This window comes from Chrysoperla carnea, chromosome 2, assembly GCF_905475395.1.
Source record: "Chrysoperla carnea chromosome 2, inChrCarn1.1, whole genome shotgun sequence".
NCBI classification, from domain to species: Eukaryota; Metazoa; Arthropoda; class Insecta; order Neuroptera; family Chrysopidae; genus Chrysoperla; species Chrysoperla carnea.
The window spans coordinates 26,293,280-26,316,185 of record NC_058338.1 but is presented as its reverse complement, the minus strand read 5'-3'; the positions used below and the strand labels follow the sequence as shown (position 1 = coordinate 26,316,185).

Sequence of the window (22,906 nt, the reverse complement as noted above, 5' to 3'; positions counted from 1 at the left end):
GTAAGAAAAACTTATTTACGTTGGTGGTAAAATAAGTTGTGTAGTTAAGCGATACACGTTGTTCAAATAAATTATTGGTAACATCTTTTGCGCAACGGATGCGCTACCTACTAACTACCAAGTTACAACAAGCCCTACAATGTTATATATATTATCTACTTACCGACAGATAATGTTTAAGTAAAGATAGCGAATTTGAACGTAGCGTAGGGTTGGTTCATCCTTGTGTTGATGATACCTACCTTTCTTCTAGTAAGTATAACACGAGGTATAAAAACATCTGTCTATTGTAAACACATATAATATCTACTGGCTGTAATTATTGGTACATCTAACGACGTTATCCATACCAACAAGAATAATCTATGAAATGCGAGCTTTTTGTATAAACAGGTATCTGGTTTTATATTACATTTACTACAGATCATAGGTATCAACTTACAAGGAACAAAATAAAAATTTAAACTTCTTGGCTAATATTATTATAGTGGAGTTTTTGATCATTAGAAAGATGCAACAAACAATTTTTTGGCTCTATTTATTATCTCTTAAATAAGGACAAAAGCCACTAAATAATCTATAAAGTCAGTAGATAGCTCTAATATTTTCCACATTTACAATTTTTATTTTTACTTGTATTAACGATTTCCTTTCTTATTTGCCTTGAGAGGTAATAATAAAATAATAAGATAAGAGAATTAGTGTCACACTAAGACAAAATGATATGTAAGTAAAATTTGTGTCCTAAAATTTCTCGAATTATTTTATCGTCTAGTCCTGTTTTATTTCCAGAAAGTTTTTTATCAGTCATTTATTAAAAAAAGGTTAATAAAAAAAAACTAAGTTCTCTAACGCGGCTTGCCATGAGGAGCTTAGTGGTAGAAATCGTTACGTAAAAGTATGAGGAATGCTGTGTGTGCCTTATCCATAGCTACCAACATATGTCCACCTATTTCACACTAACCAAATTCATGACGATTCTGTTTGCCATCAAACGAACAACAATTTATAAACGTTAATTATTAAATAAATTATTATAATTATTTAGTTTATATCTTTATTTAGAGGAGCAATCAAAATCAGATTGTAAGTATAACAAAAATTTAGAAAGTGATTAATTACGTAAATGTAATAATTATTCATTAAGCCAGTTATGCTTAATAAAATATCGAAGAAAAATAGACAGGGCTTGCGACCCAACCAAAATGTGCCCTTTTGTGAGTTTATATTCTTATTAAAATAATTTCTTGTGCCCGTCTCTTAAATTTTGTTCGAAAATTGACACATACAAAATCGAAGCTTTCGAATATATAATTAAAGATTTGTAATTAGTGTTTTATTTTTCTCCTTTGAAGAAAATGCGCTGGCGAGACTACGTAATTGAAAAATCCTAGGTGTGTGTTACAAAGTCCGACAAGTACGAATATGTTGTTTTGAATTTATGCAAAAATATTTTGGAAAATGTTATGCTTTTTGAAAAATTTAATCTTGGATGGTTTAAGAAAAAAAACCAACCTGATGGAGCACCTTATATTATCGACATTTAATAAGCGGACATTTAGTACTCTACAAGGATAATTTATACAAATATATGAAAATATGGGTACTTTACGAATAGGCAGTATAAATCGTACGATAATTTGATGCCAATGTTCAAATACTTTGACGCCCATGTTAACGATCAAATAACAAATATTGAATTAAATAACGATGTCCTTTGATAACCAAATTAATTCGATTTAAACAAAATATGATTTATAAACTACATATATTCAACTTTTGATATTTTCGAATTCTATATAAATAATGTTTATAACTTATAAATCATATTCATATATTCAGTTACTAAATACTGGTAATATATTCGTCATTTCTTTAAAATAATATCATATTTTTCATTACATTTGTAAATACGAAAAACTTGTGTTATGAAAAAGAAAAGTTGCCATTTTGACTTAAAACTCATTAAGCATACAGGGTTTTCAAAAAAAAAAAAAAAAAACGATGTTTTTATTATGTTTAAAAAAAACAAGGAAATTTTTAAATAAATATTCAATTACACAAACGGAAATTATTTTTAATCAATTACAAGGAGCTGAGATGCTTCTTTGCGTAAAAATATCGCGTATTATTTTAGATTTGTGCTGAATTCGTTTGATTTTCGAAATACGTTACGCTCTCTTTTTACTAAGAATTTGCTCTTTTTTACCAAGATGTTCGAAAACTGTCATAAAGACCGCCAGTTAAATTTTAAATTACAAAAAAGTTGTTGTTGCTAATAAAAAATTTTTCTCGAACAAATTTTTGCCACCAACGGTTCAGGAATAATTCGAAACGATGCAGCAAAGATTTGGTGCTTATATAGCTCCGAAGGTAGCTTTCCCTGACCCATATTCAAGATATCAGATACGTGTTCAATCGCCTCTTTGAGCGTTAAATGATAATTCGATATTTGAATAATATTTTTAAACAAGTTTTTGTTGACTGAATTATTAAGTCATGCTCAGTTTTAAACTAGGCCCACCAATCTAACGCTTGTGAATTTTAATAAGCTCAGTTAATTTTTAAGAATTATCTGAAAGTAGCTAATTAGAGATAATCGCAACCAACATGCATTATTAAAATTTTGTTGTTGTAAATTGATATTATTCTAGTGACAGTGCACGCGCTATAAAACCATCCATTCCATTACTCGTCGAAAAAAAAATTAGTATCCTATTTTTTGCGTCATATTTCCCACACTGTTTATTAATAAAGTCTATTATTATTTTATATTTCAACGTAAAATACACACATCGATAGTGTATGTTTAACATTGTACGAAAATATGAACAAGCGTACATGAATAACGAGATTTGTTTACCATCTAATTACCGGCAAAGTAATTTAATATATAAACAAAAGTTCGTATATATGTCACCGGATTATTAAAGAATCGTTAGTTCATGCTTAGTCTTAAATAGGTAACAAGTGTCTACGAAATATGCCTCAAAAATTTATTAAAATACAAAAATTAAACAAAATAAGAACTAAAGTATGGCGTTTATTATTAAAAAAATATATTCTTTAAAACAAGTTAAAACAAACAATTGACTGAGTTAATTGATGAAATTATACATAGTATACAATTTGCGCCTAATTTTCGCTCTCGCGGATAAACAGTGATGTTTACGAAAAAATGTGTCAAACCAAACTTTTTTTTTATGAGGAACATTTTTTACATTTGAATTTTTGTTCTATCTCTAAACGGTTTATGAGATGGGTCTTACCCATCATTAGTTTACATTCTTACTAGGTTTATTATAAACTAATAATTCCTACAATAATTCGGTGACATATACACAAAAGTTTTTGACAATCAGTTTTTTGAGGTTTTCTGCGTAAACAAAACGTAATTACATATTTATTATGAATCTATAGAATTATAGTCTTTATGTTGAAAATTTTGAGATCTTCTAAGTTAACAATTATAATTAACAAATTAAGTTCAGAATCAGTTTCTTTAAACAACAATTAATACTATGCAGGAGGGACACTTAAAATTTTTCGCATGAGATCATTCTTGCAAGTCATAAATCATTTATCCTGAGCAGTTAAACGTGATGTTTCCTTTTATCTAACTTTAATGTATAGTTTAAAGAAATATATAAATTTTTGCAGGCATTTGTAGAATCATCTACAAATTAGGCTGTAAAAAGAGAACCAATTATAATTTTAAAAGTAAAACATGAGATACTTTGTGCTATAGCATGGTTTTTGGCTGAAAATAAAAAAAAGTTTAATAATACGACATAGTGCTTCCCAGAAACTTTTTTTAAAATAATTTTTTCATCATTAATTCAGTATAAATATGGTGGGAGCGCAAAGAAATTTATATATTTTCAGATATGAAAATCGTTAATCCTGAAAATCTTGATCAGGAAAATAAAATAAATTTAATAAAATACTGTCATCGGTCATCGGTCCTTGATAAGTATGCCAAATTTCGAGTTAATCTGACGTTTTGAAGTGAGGTCAAAATCATGATTTCCGTTACATACCAACATACTAACATACAAACATACGTATGAAGCTAATAAAAGCGTGTTAATAATCATAAAACCAGTGAAGTGACAGTCACAAAAAGAACTAAACCAGTTTTTCTCTACTTTAAAAAATACTTTTAAACTTTTTTGTAGATCATTTAAATCGCCTTAATATCTTTGATGTAGATAGTTTTCATTTAAAAAAAGGAAAATAAATTATATTTAAATGTTGTTTAAAAATATGGTAAATATAATTACATACTAAACAACTAAACGTATACTCTGTAAAATTAGAAACATTCTAAGTGTTTTTACTATAACATATACATGATGAGTACACATAAAGATGTGAGGCGTAAACACCAGATAGTTTATAAGAAATGTAATAAACCTAAAGTTGATGTAATACATGAATGCTAAAAGCTAAGTGAATACACTAGAAACTATAATTATTAATTCAATTTAATAAACTATTTTATCATTTGACTGAACAAAGTTTGTTAGGTGAATTTACTAAATTTACTCGTTTACACGGCAAGTACTTAACTTGTCTTTAAAATCATATAGTTTACACTAAATTGGAAACAAGTAGAGTAAGTTTAATAATACGACATAATTGTGTTTGAAATATTTGAGAAAATATTCGGTGTTGCTCGGTTAAAATTCATCATTTACGTTTTTGTAGTAACTGATGTATTTTAATAGAATATAACATATGCCACATGATAACTTTCATGCATTCAAGTATTTGCAACCAGCGCGTGCTTTAAAACTAAACTGCTGCAAAAAAAAGAGCGAGTGGTTTCATTAGACACCCGGTAAGAACTATGTTCGTTTCGCTACAATTTAGGTATTTTTAATCCAAACAAAAACATTTAAGGAGTGGTCATTTTGAGATTAATTAGTCATTTTTATCACATTAATATTTAGTTGGCGTGAAGAATTATTATTATAACCAAAATTGTTGAGAAAATCTGTGTCAATTCTAGGGATGGTTTAATGGAGTTGCAATCACATGCGGTGGTTTTTTTACCTTGAATTCATGATAAGCCACTCCGAAAACTGCCGAATTTTCTAGATTTTTGTTATCATTCTCACTTCTAGGCTCAGTTTAATAGGGTTTGTAATCATTCTCAGTTGCTAGTTGACTTCGAAATCGTGTAGCGAGCCCAGAAGTCCCCGAGAAACGATCTCCATGGTGAAATTTTTAATTCAAAAAAATTTTAATGCCTGTCACTTTTAGGGGTAGTTTGAATAGGGTGGAAATCATCTTCAGGTGCTTTTTGACGTCGCATTAATCCGAACCCCGAAAATCTCGAAAATTTTTGAAATCGGATTTGTTCCATCATTTTTTCTCTTTTTCAGGCTTATTAAGTGTAATATAATGCTTCTCTGCATTGTAATACCAAATATATTACTATACCTTAAAAACAAATGATTGTGATATGAATCTTACGGATGCCATCCATGCATATTGCTTACCTGAAAAAAAAAATTAAATAAATAATCGTAAACAAACAGAAACTACTCCCTGTCAACGTTTTTTTAACCAAGAACAAATTTCTGCATATTATTTATAATAAAAAAAAAAACTTTTATCTAGCTGGCTTTCATAGTTAAAAGCTTCCTAAAAAATAATTTATTAGTTTTTTTTTTTTCAAGCTAATTTATCTTTTTCCAGATAACTGGTCCTGAATTTTACCTTATAAAATATAACTCTACGTTAACATTGCGATGGTGTATGTTTTATATAAAGTCAAGCCATTTTTTATAATAAAGGTGTACCAATTGAAGAAGACTAAAAACATATGTGAAATCTTATAGAAAATAGTATTGTATTGAAATATTTTGATTCAGAATTAGTGATATGTTATCGGATTTTGGTTCTTAAAAATATCAACTTTTAAGATATAATTCAGTACATCTTGATGTTATAACGCAACGAAGAAAATGTCTACGAACGAACAAGCACACATTTGAAATGTAAAAAAAGTGCTTATGAAACATTTTCCTTACTATGAAACGTTAAGATATATTGAATTGGTTGTTTTCGGATCCATTACAATGAGTTTTCTATACTGTTATATTATCAATGTTGGTATAAAGGTAAGTGAAAAACAAACTTTTTCAGAAAGAAAAACCAACGTTTTATGTTACAAGATTACAACATATTATACTCTAATCATTAAGGTAGTACGAGCGCCAGGTAGTTTAGACCTGTTGTTGAAATTATTTGTAGCTTATTTTCAACTTTAATGATGAATTTTGTTATAACTTTCTTTTAAGATTAGAAAGTTTTCTACGGGACGAAAAAGAGATCCACGGACTGTAATGAAGATTTTTCTTATCATAACAATTCAGATAAAAATATTTTCTTGTTTTCATGCTTTTAAGAGCCTGATTTTATAGCCGGTGGAGTTTTAGCCATCATTTAAACACCCATCTAACGGCTAAAAAATTCAATGGGAAATTTTAACTATAAAAGATACTTAAAAAATTAGTATTGTCTTTCGATTTTACTTACAACTTTCGCTGTGTTATTGCAATTAATCTTAATTTTCAAATGCAATAATTTATCCGCCCATTTATATTAACTAAATAACTAACTTAAATAGCTAAGTTATAAAAAAGTTTTTTGAGTCTCCCAAATAAACCAATCTTCGAATTAGAATTGTGTTTCAATCCAACACTATTTTAGAATATAAATTTTCATTTGTGGTTTTTATATACGTATTTACGATAAAATCAGTAAAACAAGTAAAAAAAAGCAAGTGTTTCTCTTGCATTCAAGGTTTAAATTAAGTTTTCATTGTTTGTTATTCTAACATTATATACCTTTTATCATTTATTTATTTTTACGTTGTAATTTGTATACAAAATTATACCTGTTGTAATTTACTGCCCGTCGGATTATACGAAATCCGGTTGCTCGATTAAATTGTTATCCGATATTATACACGGTAAATACCATTATAAGTATAATAAAATTGTACAATATTTTTATCGTAGTCAAGTACTTAGAATCAAAATTTACATGAGTATTTTAAAGCCATGTATTAAAATATCATCATGTTTCTTCTTATGGCACTTTTATTCCTCAAAATCCTGAATTTTTTTTGAGAATTTAAATATTAACGACTAACGATAAAAACTGAATATCTCAATCAGCGTCAATCACTTCGGCTGCCGGATCACTGTAGCGTGTATCAAGCGGAAGTAATGGCTATTCATGAAGTATGTGAATGTATGAGACTGAACACCTTTAGGTGCAGGGACATTACAATTTCACCGACAACCAAGCAGCTTTTAAATCCTTCAGCTCAGTCTATCTAACGCCAAAGGCAGCACAGGACTGCCGTACGTCCTTAAATGAGCCGGCGGAACAAATGAATGTAAACCTGGTATGGGTACCGGGACACAGGGACAAGACCTCTCCGACCTGGAGTCCGTCAACGTCAAAGCTCTCCTGCGGTTCTTAAACAGCTCCAAATGACCCTATGGTCTAAGTGTGTCCCACCTTAGAACAGCCACTCTAATCTAACCTAACCTAACGATAAAAAAGCACAGAATCGATAACACACACGGAACGGGAAAACGCTTTATACCACTTTTTGTAACGAGGGTTTAAACGATACAAAAGATCCTCTTTATACATAAATTAAGTGTTTGCGTCTTTCTAAAAGTACAAATACAGGTTCATTAAATAGTAATACAGACTTTGTAAATATTTGAATACATGATTTTCACAATCCGTTTATATAAATGAATTTATAAATTAATCATTTCGTTGAAAATCTTCATAATGTATAACAAGTTATTTGTTTCAACATAATAGGTATACCTACCGGATGTCAAGCAATGGCTCATCAGCCGTAGAATTGAAAATAAGGATTTGAAACTCTTGTAGCATCTAGTTGTATATCAACATTCTCAACAAGGATTCGTCATCTCTGGACTAGTAAATCATTTACTAATAGTTTGACAAGTCATGCAAGTCAAAATATATTAGGAAAAAAACGTGAAAACGATAGTGTTTAAAATTAGACCTATTTTACCAATAATTTATGTGAAAATATAGTTTGATCAATGAAAATGAAAGTTTAAATATGAAATGAAATTTTCAATTCAGTAGGATTTTAGTTTTTGATAAAGCAAATGGCTGGACTGGATTTAGTTTTGTGAATCAGTAGATAGTAAGCTGTCCTTACTCACCCTCCCCCCCGGCACCCGGCGGAACTGTTGTAAACCTTGACAAGTTAAAAAAAAAAAATTATTTTAATTTATTGATAAAAGAAAAAGATACTTTCGTTGAACATCCTGTATAATAATATATTATTCATTACATGAAGCAAACTTTGAGGAACATTATAGTTTATAGATAGATGATTCAATATCAACATATAAGCAACTTAATTTGGGTAGAGAAATACATAATTAAATATATTCACAAAACCATAGGTCAAACACCACAAGGGATATATAAGTGTATATTTTATATAATACTACACGGAGAAATTTTTTAAATACAAATACTATTGTTGAACTAACAAAAAACTTGGATGTCTGAATCGAACAAAAAATTGTACAAATATTGGATGTCTGAATCGAACAAAAAATTGTACAAACCTTGGATGTCTGAATCGAACAAAAAATTGTACAAACCTTGGATGTCTGAATCGAACAAAAATTTGTACAAACCAAACGAATACCGAAGATATAATTTTCGATAATAATTCCACAGACTTTATCTTTAAAAAAAATTTGTTTCATACTAAGATTTCAGTTTTGTAATACAGTGTCCGCTATTTAAGATGCAGGACACATAACTTAAACATTGCTGTTTTTATTTTTTTTCTTCGAAATATTATTTTTGATATGAATTCTTGGGAAAAAACTTGACAAAAGGTACAGATAGAGATTATTATTTTAGTCGCTCATCTAAACAAATTATAATAAAGGAATTGAAAATTTAATTAGTACATTTGAGTCGTTTGGCATAGAATAATTGGGAATTGCGACACAATTACACAAGTTTACAACATAAAATAAAGATTATGTCATTTTCAGTGAATTTCATATCGTTTTATTTAGTGGCAATTTAGTCGGAGAAACAAAACACTTAAAAGAAGTTCAAAAAATTTAAACTGTAAGTCGGATTTAAATGCGGTTTTCGGCAATCGATTCGTTCGAGCGTCAGGATTTTGTGACATAAATTGATTTATAAGAAATTAAAAATAAGCAATTTGCATAAATAATATGCATTTTATAATTGCATTTTAAATAAACCGTAAATATACTAGATTCACAATTCGGTTAATAGTGATGAAAATGATTCCAAACTTAATACTCAGGGTTTTTGGGGTCGTTGATAACGAATACCGCGTCAAAATTGATCTCCGAGGTACGTGGTGTCCAGGGTAAATGATATGTCTTTCATCTCCTGGAGTTTTCGAATATATAATCGGTCTAAATTCGTTACTCGGGGGTTTTTGTACCAAGTACCTCGGAGATGAATTCTGTCGCGATATTCGTGCTCAGCGACCCCCGTGTAACGTAACGTAACTATGAAGGATTTAAAAAAATCAAATAAGTCTATGTTAACCGTGTTTATCTCGATCTTTTAATAAAATGTATAATTTATTGTATAGATGGTATCCAAATTTATCCAAAAATTTTTGGTACGGGTAACATTATATATTAAAATACAGGTATGTAATTGAAAACGAATTTCCTTAAGGAATAAATATTTATGTGTTATAAACCTTTTTTTTAAATATTTTCTGAATCGTCACGTTGGTCGATAGCTTTTTTTTTCAATTATTTCATGTTTTTCTTTGACGTTAGAAAACGCAAATATTATAAAAATTCATTTAGCAGTTGTAAAAGTAATAAAGATTACCTTTACCAAATCGATAAAATACAGTTGTGATATTATAAAGAAAAATACCTTCAATAAAAGTTAATCGTCGTTTTATAGTTATTGCATAAACGGAATCTGGAATTTTAATAAGAATAGTAATAAGATCTTTATATAATCAGTGTATTGGAACAAAGGCACGTGAAAAAATAATTCAAAAAGTAAACAAAAAAAATCGAGGCACGTGAGATCAAACAGTTATTGAAAACACACGCATACAGAATAATATTCTAACTACTCCGTAGGATGTTATCCATGGATTCGATAATTTTATTGCTGATTTAAAAATGTAGCATTTATAAAATATTATTTTAAGTCAATATGTTCACATCGTTAACAGTTTAATGCTACGAAATGTCACCACGAAAAAAATCGAAAGAATTGAAGAAGTTCCTCGTTTTTGAAGTAAGTTAAAAACAAAATTAGACAATTCATTAAATATCAATTATCTTAGTTGAAATTGTCCCAAAGATTTCCTTAAAGGAAATGGGTTTTTAAGCATACGGAAAAGCAGATTTAAAATTGTTGTATTTTCGGGAAATCATAGTGTATCGTAGTAGAAAACAAGTGAAAACAAACAATTGACTGAATTAATTGTTGAAATACCACGTACATACAGTGTTGATGATGCAATCGTTTGTTTTTTGATGTCACGTACATAAAAAGATATCCACTTTTAAATAGCCACACACAACCCTATAACTAATATATTCCCATATTAATATACTATAAAATTTGCACCTAATTAGCGCCCTCGTGGGTAAACAGAGATATTTACAAAAAAAATGCTTTAAAAAAAAGTTGTTTATTGTTTTATAAGGAACAGTTTTTACGCTTAAACTTCTGTTCTATCTCTAACGGTTTACAAGATGGGTCCTACGGATCCAAGACCCAATTGACTTATATTGCTCATTTACGAACTCGACCTCACTCTTTATGCCATGAGTCCGCTATAAAAATTTCATCTTGATATCTCTTTTTGTTTTTGAATTATCGTGTTGACAGACAGACAGGCAGATAACCGGAAATCGACTAATGAGGTGATTCTATGAACACATATACCAAAATTTTTTTCGTAGCATCAATATTTTTAAGCGTTACAAACTTGGGACTAAACTTAATATACATGGATATTTCATATATACATGTATAATCATAGCGTGAACAGCTTAAAAATATATTTTTGATTGAATGCTTAATCGAATCTCTTATACAAATCATAGTTTCAGAATCTGAGTGTGTGCTATTCTATTTTCAAAGGATCTGGTTATTCCAAGATTTAAATTTTCTTGAAGGGTTAATTAATTATTCCCGATATTACACATCCAAAAACTCGTTACTGCTACCTCACGTTAAAAGGTGGACTCCTGAGCTCAGTTTCGAAAACTAGATTTAATTTAATACCGGACATGATTTTTATTTTGAAGGTTAAAACTTATTTTCGCTTCAAGATTCATTGTAACACTTTTTTAATATTTCAACTACCTTCCGAATAGTAAGTAATTAAAAATATTTTTAGTAAATGGCGTACACTATTTTCACAAACGAATGTCAAATAAAATTTAATGAATCAGCATAGGTAAATACTTATTACACTAAATGTTGAAAGTTTGGAGCATAAACAAATGCTTAAATATTCAGTTAAACAAACACTTAAATTATAAACATTAGTAAAGCACATGGGTAGATCAGTCAGTAATTAACAATATGTGTTATGTTCATCCCCATCATAATCAAAATAAAATGTGGCAAAATGAAGTATTAGAATATTTAGCGAAGCAAATAGAAAAATTTTAATTTTCGATTAGAAAATGTGAAAAATTGAGTGGTTAAATGTGCAATTTTTTGATGAAATATTAAATATAAAAAGGTTTAAGTTTAGCGTCACACTTGACTAATTTTTTAAATTACACCTTAGAGCAATTTTCTACAGGCGTGAGCAAAATTATTATTACTGTTTTTATTTTTTTGTATAAACTTTATTAAGTTACTTTTTTACTTACACCCTTTCTAAAAGGAATTTTAAATAGCATTTGAATTTTCTTTAAGATTTCCTTAATTTCGTGTATAAAATATCCACTCTCATTTAATTATTTAAATAAAAATGTACGTTTAAACACTTTTGGTTTAATCTGGCCTTCGAATAAATTTTTTAAATTTCAAATTACCTTTATATACTTTTTTATGCATGCGTGGAGAAAGTTAAATATTTTGTAGGTTTGCCGGTAGAAAAAACAAAGAGTATAAGCGTGGTTTTTGTTAACAAAGATGAAAGAGTCTAGCCTAGCAAACGAAAAATAGCTATTGTTATGTATAAAATATATAAATACAGTATTCGAGCGTTCCCCTTATATGTTCTAAGTTTTTCGGAGTTTTTGGACCAATGAAATCCAAAGCCCGATCGAAGACCTCCTTGACACTCCAGCAGCCGTGGAGGTACCAGGGTTGCAGATACTAAAAATATCTTTAAAGGTATGAAAACCTTAATCGATAGCATAGACAGCTCTGAAGTCGAATGCCTTCTCCGTTTCTGCCTCCTAAAACCCGTCTTATGCAAGCATAAATACCTTAACATAACCAAGCGTGCTCTGGAGACGAAAGCTAGTATGCGATTTTTTATTGTTTGCGGGAAGGAAATTAACTGAATCAGTGGCGACTTCGAAGTGTTGTTTTTGTTTATAAAGTTAAAATCGTTCAGCGAAGCAGAAAAGTTACCGACTTGTAATAATAATAGAGAGTTTATAAAATGAAACATATTTCGCATGGCGGATGCAGGACTAATTACCAGCAAACTACTCACTTAAAGGAAGCATGCACTTTTATTCAAATAATAAACAAAGTTCTTTTTATCATAAAAAATAGAACTAATTAGTAACTATTCTAAAGATCTTATAAATTTCTGTACACTGTTGGAGTCTTTAAAGAAAATATGTTACCAAAGTTTTGCATTTTATAAAAATTAAAATATAAAAACAATTTACTTCTCTAATTTTTATATAATTACAAATAATATCTACAACCTAAATAGCATTAGAATACTAAAGAGAAGGTACTGTAAACGAAAGATCGCATCGTCTCGTTAAGAACAAAGACAGAAACAACACTGGTATATGTGGCTCGTATAAAGTGACGTAAAGGAAATTTAAAATAATGAATTTATGCAACTGATTTATGTTCATTTTTTTTAAACTAAAATGTTAAATTATAATAATTATGAAAAAACTTATATATAAATATATCATTTATTACGACAATCTCTATTACTTCCATATACAAAATGCAACAATGTTTTCTGTACAGATGTCTACAAAAACTGTAAATTCATAGTATTACAACCGTGGGTAGGGTTTGGTTTGACCCTTGAGGTCCATACGATTAACTTTCTAGCATAATAAATAATTATAAAAAAATAAAAAAAAATAAAAATTCGACCGAATATAATGAAATTTTTTTGCCGTTAGTTCGCTTCGATCGACACCTTATCGAAGTCGATATCATATATTGTTCGCTCAATATCGTCGATGAACAAAATGACGACGGACGTACCTACGTACACACACACTTCTTCTTTATGTACTTGTCCTAACCATGAAACTTAACCCTTACCATGGTGAAAATATGGTAAAAATTTTGATTTCGAAAATCGGACCCATTACAAAGACTACCTATACTGGGAGTCAAAAACCTTCCCATTATATCTTAATAAAATTTTAATTTTAATTTTTCAGTTTCGAGTTCCCGTTATTCTTGACTTGATTTTAATTACTATTAAAATTTAACATAAGCATAGATATCAGATATTTTAAAAGATTTTAAATCAACAGATTCTGTAAATAATCAGAAAACACATCAACGCTGTCAAAGTATGTGGCCTAATCAAATGCTATTGAAAATAGACATAAACAATGCCAAATTGAAATTTGTCGAAATCCACATTTGTGAGTCGAAGTAGAAGATAATTGTGCAAACGAATTTTCGAACAAAAAAACACTTTACTTATATTTTGATGAAATTGACTTAACCTTCTGAAGAATATACCATTTTTCCGGTAAAAATCATTTCAATATTAAAACTAATGTTCCATTGATTACAAGAATCTAAATAATAAAAAAAAAAAATCACAAAGCTTCAACACATTATTGTTATGTGCACAGAGGTCGTGTGGCATTTAAAGCGGATTTTTAAAATTATTTCAAATTTATTATACCCAGATTAAAAACTCATAATGACATGAGTGTATAATTCTATTGTAGAAAAATTTAGAATGAGAAGTAGTATGTATTATGTATAATTAAAGTTTAGTATATGCATATATATTCAAATGTGTATTTATCATGACAAAATTTTTTTAATGAAAAATAAGCTTTTGTGCAACACATAGATTATCCAAAATTGTATATTTATAGAAACCCAAAGCTTATTAAAATTAGAACAGAAGCCAAATAAAAAAATTGCGGATTGTTATTTTCATCCGACTAATAGTTTATTTATATCATTTTTCAATTATAATTTGCTAAGTTAAAAATACTAAATACATACTGGCCATATCCCGCCCGCCTCGCTGAAATTTTCCAACTTTGTAAACAAATACCATCACACAATATTATCTTTTGCTCGTTTACCCCCCCCCCACCTTTAAGCCTCTTTGACCTTAAATTTCTTTAAGATATTTCAATGGTTTTAATTTTCTTCTCAAACTGGTATTTTTAATAACTAGAGTGAATGGGACATCTTTTAATCCCTTCCCTATACATTGGAGCCCATGAAAAATAATTTATTTCCAAAGTTTAATGCAAATATATCGCGCTGTACCAATGGTACATTCTGTTACTAGCCTCAAGGTACATCACTTTGCGTAGTTCGAACTGCATCTCCTCAAAATTAAACGTAAAACTGGAGTAGGGTCTAACAACTAACTTTTGTTTTTAGTTTTCAAAAACAAGGTCATAATAATAGTCTTCTGCCAACCTGAATTCTCATACAATACTCTCATTTCAATGAAAATGCTGTCCAGTAGAAAGCAGTATTTGACAAGAAACTATAGAACCACTCAAGGTACATGGTTCTCAAAAGATTGTACACGAAGAGTAGGAAAAAATATACGGCAGCCTGTATGTCCCGTTGGATAAAACAAAATGGTAAAGGAATAACAAATAATGTACCCCTACACATATTTCATTCTGTACTGAGCAGGATCGGTTATCTCATTCCGTGCGCTAAATTTCCTTGTTCGGCTTAAATTATTGATTGCGACAGATTAACTTCCATGAGACAAATAAATTTGTCACACATTATGTTTAGTTAGCTATTTGCAATTTCGTGGAAAATCGTGCAGAAAAAGAGAATTTATTTCATGTTCGCAAAAAATATGGCATGAGAAACTCATGCGCTCTGAGTCTCATGAATTGTAACAGCATTTCAAAACTTATGTAGTATAGTATAGTAGTTCCTGGATGATCGAGCTTTGCCTGGTATTTTTTGAGTTAAAGAGACGCAAATTTTATCACTAATATAAGAACTGTTTAAAATGTCTCCACACAATTATCAATTTGAATGTCCTGCTAACGTACTTTATTTCGTTAAATATGATAAACACCAATAGATATCAGGAAGAGACGTATTTTGCAGTTTGTTTCACTTTTTCCTGAAAACACAAATAAAACGAAATTTTCTAAAACTGAAACCTAGCTAGATCGATTTTTCGCCCCCCAAAACTCCCTGTATATTTATATATATGTAAGAATTGCTCGTTTAAATATAAGATTAATAAACGAGATGAGTAGGTTTAGTAACAACAAGACTAGAGATATTTCTGTATCCCTTTACTTTTAAGAATTTATTTTCGATCGGCTAAATTCCAGGTTTAAACAAATGTAAATTCTATTGCTTTATCATTTATTTTTAAATAAAAATAAGCTTTTATAAATCACTTATGAGGAGTTATATAAAAAAAATATCTCTTGTTTATACTTCTCACCAGTTAAACTAAATTAAATGTTGTTTGAAACATTATGCAATCATATTTAACTAAACTTTAATATTGGTAAGTTAATTAAAATATAAAAACATGAATAATAAACAAAATAAAAATTGTAAGAAGCACTTGTGATATTTGTAAACAGAAAAATTGTAACATTTCAATTTATATGCTGTGGTTAAGACTTTTATGTACTCATATAGAATATAAAAGTTCATTTCTAGGTAATTTAAAACCCATGTACAAAACATATAAACATATACCATACCTATACACACACAAAAAAATAAAACGAGATGATGTTGAGGTTTGATTTTGTGTTGTACGTATTCATTTTGTTGTTTGAAAATGAAAAAGCAAAATAATAAATAAATAAAAGCTACGATTGACCATCGTAGTTGACCAACCGTACATAGTTGACCATCGCCATGTAGGATTCAATTATTGTGCCTTGGTGATAGTCTACAGAGGTTGATCCTTTTCTCTAAAAACGAAATGGTGCATATTTTGTAGTGACTTTTCACTATTTTTAACCTCCGAACTAAAAAAAGGGTGTTATTAGTTTGACAGCTATGTGTGTGTGTGTCTGAGGCATCGTGGCACCTGAACGGATGAGCCGATTTTTTCTGATTTCATTTGAAAGGTAATTTAACGGAGAGTGTTCTTAGCTAAATTTGAAGTGCAAGCGTAGGTTTCCATACCCGAAAAATTTGCGATGATCTTTAAAATCGATTCAGTTTGGAAAGGCATGACATACAATTTTAATATATAAATAATTACTATGGAAATGAATGGTCAAATAAACCTGGCTCAATTTATTTTGAAAAGTGAAATGGTAAAATAATTAGGTAATTCAAAACAATAATTTAAAAGAACAAACTCAACTCAAATATTTCAATTTCCATTAACATATTTCCAAAAATTTGTTCCAAAAAATGATAGCTCTCTGAGTAATTCTCAAAATTATGGCTGTAAATTTTATTCTAGGTACATGAGTCTCCCGTATGTGCTATATTGTGTTTATATGTAGAAAGTTTATATTCGATTGAATGGCGTTCTAAACGAGAATGGGGAGCGATACTATACATATATATACGGTTGGCTTGTGTTCAGAGGCAGTAAAACGTTGAATTTCAATGCTTCCAACATTCCATGATTTTGAATCAATTTTTATTACACAATATCGTATAAACTTTTGAATTTTTCATCGAGTTAATAGGTATTCAAGTGCATAAGAATTAAAATCATATCATACAATTTTCCACTGAATAATCATGGCATTGAAGATGGTGTTTAGAATAAGAAAATGAAATTATTTACTTACGGTAAAAATTGTCTGAATACTTTGAATACATACACAGGATATCCCATTAAACTTTAGACTATATCTCGAAAAAGGATTATTACAATAAAACTTCATAGTGCTGATTGTATGCTAATATACAATTCGATATTTGTTTACTGGTTGGAAGTTAAAACCAAAAAAAACTGCAAAAGACACCAAAAACCGACATCTAGATTACTTAGGAAACTCACAGAAAATGATGAAATCAAAAGTGACATATCTCACTTTTCATAGATACTTCAGATTTGACCTTGATCTTGAGGATCAGTTAAAGATAGACTCGATTTCGTTACAAGTAAGAGATATAAGCAAATTTTAAATTATAACGTTTTTCCTTATAAAAATACGAATATTTGGTCGAAATATGAATGGTTTCCACACAAAAATTTAATGTACTGATAAAAGAAAGTTTTAAATTTTTGTTCCTTAACTTTCGGATTAGAGGAAAGTTGCCCAAACACGCACCCCAAAAACCTTATCGCATGATCAAGCAAAGTGCAAAATTTTTAAAGCATTATTATATACAGACAAATTATCACATTCAATTTCTATCCATAACTGGAATTTACGATTAATTTCTTAAACAGATTTAGTAGCATAAAATTTTTCGCAATCACGTATATAATTTCGATTTATACAAATTTTAAAAATTTGTGTTCTTGTAGTTTTATTTCACCGAAGAAAATTAGCTACAAAACTAATTTATCAATATTTGATATTGAATAAAATAAAGCTGATGAGACTTTTAATTTAGTTTTTGGACGAATCATATTCAAAGTAGAATAACTAAGAATTTAAAATAGCAAACAACAAAATATCGGTTCGTCGAAATAAAATAACGAGTAACTTAATGTATTAAAGCAATCAACTGTATATTGTTAAAACAGGAAACACTTCATTGATAATACCCGTGCGTTTTTTTTTTTTCTATATATCCATAAAAAAATATTCTCTATACAAAGTATATTAATAAGATTGAATGATCGAGGTTTCCCGGTTTTCTTATTCAATTGAGTCATCATCAAGCTTTTTCTCATGTAATTGACTGACGTTTCTATTCAATAGCACGCAAGTATACAGTCAATTCATTCCAAAGGATTCCATATAACGATGTATCGAATACTAAACAAGTGTGGCTTAATATATAAATAAAGAAGACATCAAATACACAGAGTCCCCCAGTTATAATTTTAAATTAATATAATAATAATTTTTCTTACTTTTTGTTTTTGTTGACTTTTAATCATGTATACTATATTTATTTACATTATGGTCTCTCGATTATAATTGATGATTTTCAATATGATACATACAGCGTAAACTAAATATTGACAAATATCTTGTCTAGTAATCTTAATTAAAGAGAGTTGAAAAAAATACACTCGAACCCGGGCTTAGTAAATAATAGCACTTGTAATAATAATAAATAAGTGAATAAGCGAAGTAAAAATAAAAATTCAATGAGTTGAAAAAATTTCGCTCTGTGTCTAGAACTCGAATGGCCTAATTGGTACTCGCTTGGCATGAATCCAAGAAGTCATTATTTTTAATCTTTATTCTATTTTAAACTACATCCATACAATTAACTTTGTGATGTGGGTGAAGTCGGTTAATTATTATCGGAAATAGAAGATTAAAATTAGAGTTCTAACTCTATAATATTATGCGCATGCATTTAATGAAATCGATCGACATTTTCTTTTATTATTAAGGTTTTAACTTTTAATTAGTTCTAACAACAAGGCTAATTTGAGTGTCGTTATCTTACACACTTAGATTTGAACTTTCCTCTGTGTCTTACTCATTGATCTTGGTCTTTTTGCAATTAATGGCTTCTGCCTAGCTTACTTGATATTGTACTTTGATCTTGCTTTTACACATATGCAAGACCAAATAAGATTTGCAAGACCGCGACCAACGAGTCCTGGTCTTTGTTTTGCTTTTCACTACTTTTTTGATTTTTCATTCTCTACTATTCAATCTGGGTGAAAATTATGAAGAGATCTCGTCCTTAAGTCTCTTTGTCGTAAGACAAATATTAAATATTCCCACTTTTGAAGTCAATTTATACTACATATAAAAAAATCATGCCTTACTTCTTTCTCGTTTTTTCCGAAATATGCTTCAACTTTACTATATTTCTCTTAATTTTATGTGATGGAATTGGTCTGGAACATCGTGTACATGTAGTTAGTCATATAGTAACACAATGCATTACATTACTTGTTTTCCATAGACAATTCAAAGATAGTCAGTCTCATCGATTTCTTCATTCCATTTGTATTTTATTATTACGTTCTTATTTACTTTCTGACTGATCACTGACTTTAATAGAAAGGACTTTGTATTGATTTTATTGATAGTTCGTGCACATTCAAGGAATGATATTTTGTGTAGGTTACATTGCAGAATGGTGATCAATGATATTAGAAAATCGAATAATCTCAGATGGATGCTTCAATGACTTTTATAACTTAAGTCTCCTATAATTAAGTCAAGATAATGTGAGTATTAAATGATTATTTATTATTCTGAAATGGTTGAATTCAAATTTATCAATATCTCAATATACTAAATTAAGCCATCTTAATTTTTTTTTAAATTATCATCGCCATAATGCCCTATGTGTACCTATATAACTTCCATTAAAAAAATACCCTCATTAATTTTATTTATAGATACATGTGATCAATAGCACTCGAATTTATTTTGACAGAATCATAATTATTTATTGGAAAAAGTTTTTACTTCGTATACTTTTCTGTTTCTTATTCTTTCTTAAAGAGCAAGAAAAAATTAAATTTATTTTAGTCTAATATTCTGACAATAATCGTTTAAAATTCCTTTGGAACATAAATAACCATGAGTGGTTTTGAATCAAACAGTTATAGTTAGTCGAGAGTTTTAAAAGGATATTTGCGTCAACTGTGAATAAAGAATGGAAACTTTTAGCGCTAATGGTTGACCAAGTATTCGCTTATATGCATAACCGAATTCAGTGCTGTCCTGCAGAAAGTTTATTTCTTAAAGGCTGTTATTTACACAAATAAACTATTGATTGCAAATCGAGTCAAAAGTCACTACGTATTCCGGTTCAAAAGAAACTGTCCATTCAATCTTCCATATACAATCAAACTATTTGGTCTACAAATATGCAAAGTTTTAAGATGGATGAGGCAAGAAAATTTGTACATCAATTTCCACAAATATGGTTTCTACTCAAATGGATACTATTGGTGCAAAATGTTTTGCAACGTGAAGCTTTCACTAGCGAATTTAAACGTATACGGGACCCGATAAACATAGGGAAGACTAGGAGACAGGTAGGCACAACAACCCTCATCTTTGGGTAAGGAGCCTTTTTTAGCCAGTATTATACAGATTAAATGTAATACTTCAGATACTAAAGCTGTTTTGCACGGAGTAAATATGCTTGATTAGATGTCAAGTTAATATGCTTGATTAAATTCACATGACTGATTAAACGGAGAACATTATGAGCCATCTCATACACTTAGACACTTTTCTCTAGTTCACAACGTGCAAGTAGGAATTTGCACTAAATTTGACTATTTAAATATATAAAGTATACTGTATTTTACTTACAATGTCATACATATATAGATATTATATTATATTTAGATATAGTAAAGCATCTTTTGATATCATATCTTGGTTGTGAAAGCGACGTTTCTGATGAATTTAAGAACCTTGTCTAAATTTTCGGTAAAGCCACTTAGGATCTTTGATATGTCATTTGATAAATTGGTTACGGTTTTTGCTTTTTCGAATCTTCAATGATTGAAAACATAATTTTTGTACTATCCCTCTAACGCTATCCTCCATTTACGGTTTTGTTAAAAATAAAAGAAGTTATAATGTAGGGGAAGGTGTAATAGGTATAATTATTTCTGAATTTTGATAAAATACCAACATGAATACAGTTCAATTAATATCAATATCTGTCGAGAAACACAGACTGATTCAATCTTAATTTGACACTAGGTACTACATCTTACCCTACTGTATATCTATAATGTACAATATGAACTAACCTAATTTATTTCATTTATAGGTTTATGTGATCAATAATACTTAGTTATTTTGACAGAATCGTAATTATAATAAATATACGTTCTTTATATATCTAAATAAATGGTTTTTTTTTTATATGTTGGCCTTGTTGTAATTTTGACGGCTGTGGTTTTTATATGATTAAATTAAAATTAAAAATTTTTTTCCTCTGTTAGTTAGGCATTGGTACTTACTTACTTCGTCTAAAATCGATCAATTATTTTATGAAAAAATTAAAAATGTCAAAAGTGACAAGTTTAAAGTGAGTATTGTTTGGTTGAAAATTTCTGACAACATATCCTTTTTTAGATAAGAACCTTTTTCAACTAACATCATGCTCATATCATTAGAACTCAGTATCATTTCAACGTGTTTTTTTACGTACTTCATAAAACGTTTCAAGAGGTTTTATCAGATAATTTTTTATCATTTCATTATTTACCGTTAAATTAATTCTCCGACTTTAGAAAAAAAAAGTATTTATAACAGAGTGCCAATTTTTAAGATAAAGGAAAAAAAAACGAGTAAAAATTGAAAAAATTTATGCTCCATTCCAAATAAGTTCCCTAAAGACCCTAAAAATGTTACGTACTGCTACCAGACAAATCCTCCCTTCTCTTCCCGATTAATATCAATCAAGCCATGTTATCCTTCTTCGGACGTTTGGGAGGAGAGATAGGGGGTAAATCCAGCAATATAAACGTTTGTGCAGTCATAAAGGAGCTAGCTTACTTGGTAAGGGGCAGAATTTTTTCTCCATTTTAACTAACTTAACTTCTCTGTACATATGTTCTATGAAAAAAAAGCTCCAAAGACTCAAGCGCATATTTACCACAAGGCTAAAACTCAGGGTTCATAGATTTTTTTACGTCCCATGCCCAAAAATATAACTATTAATTAAAATACAGATAAAAGAGATACTTCCCAACTTATTATTTTTTATACAAACAAAATACATAACTAAATATTAATAATTGTCCCATGACTGTCTTTAAAAAATATTAGAAAATATTTTTTAAATGTCGAAAGCAAACAAAAACAAAGAATACCTACATTAAATTTTAAAATAAATAAAAAATGAGAAAATAAAACAAAATATATTTTTCAGTACGAGTTAAATGTCATTAACATCTGATTACATAAACATAGTTTAAAAAAAAAAATTTATCCCTGAGTTTATTTGAAAATATTAAACGGCTGCCGGCTGGCAAATAAAGCTTAATAGTATATATGGTTTTCAAAAGATTTTGACAGAGTTATGTATAAATATTTTGTGTTTTAAACTTATATGTAAACAACATAAGTTTTTCAGTGCACCATAACTTTTGTATACATGCACTAATACTTTTCAGCTCTGAACATATGTGTTCATTTTTTTCTTCCCCATATACATACACAACACATACGATTATTTATATATGTAAAATATTGTTTACATGCTTACTACACATTTTATATGGAGAAATGGAGAACTAGAAATACAAAACATAACTACAACTTCATAATATGGTATTATAATTCGTACTAACTACAAAGTGGGTTGTTACTTGGGTTGCTTGAGTATGTAT

At 29.0% G+C, this 22,906-nt stretch overlaps 1 protein-coding gene across 2 annotated transcripts in view; it reads right to left on the bottom strand.

Annotated features, from left to right (window-relative positions):
- The window catches only part of LOC123294272 (fasciclin-2), a 273,886-nt gene that overhangs the window by 180,835 nt on the left and 70,145 nt on the right, over positions 1–22,906 (bottom strand). The gene's annotated exons all lie outside the window — the stretch shown is intronic.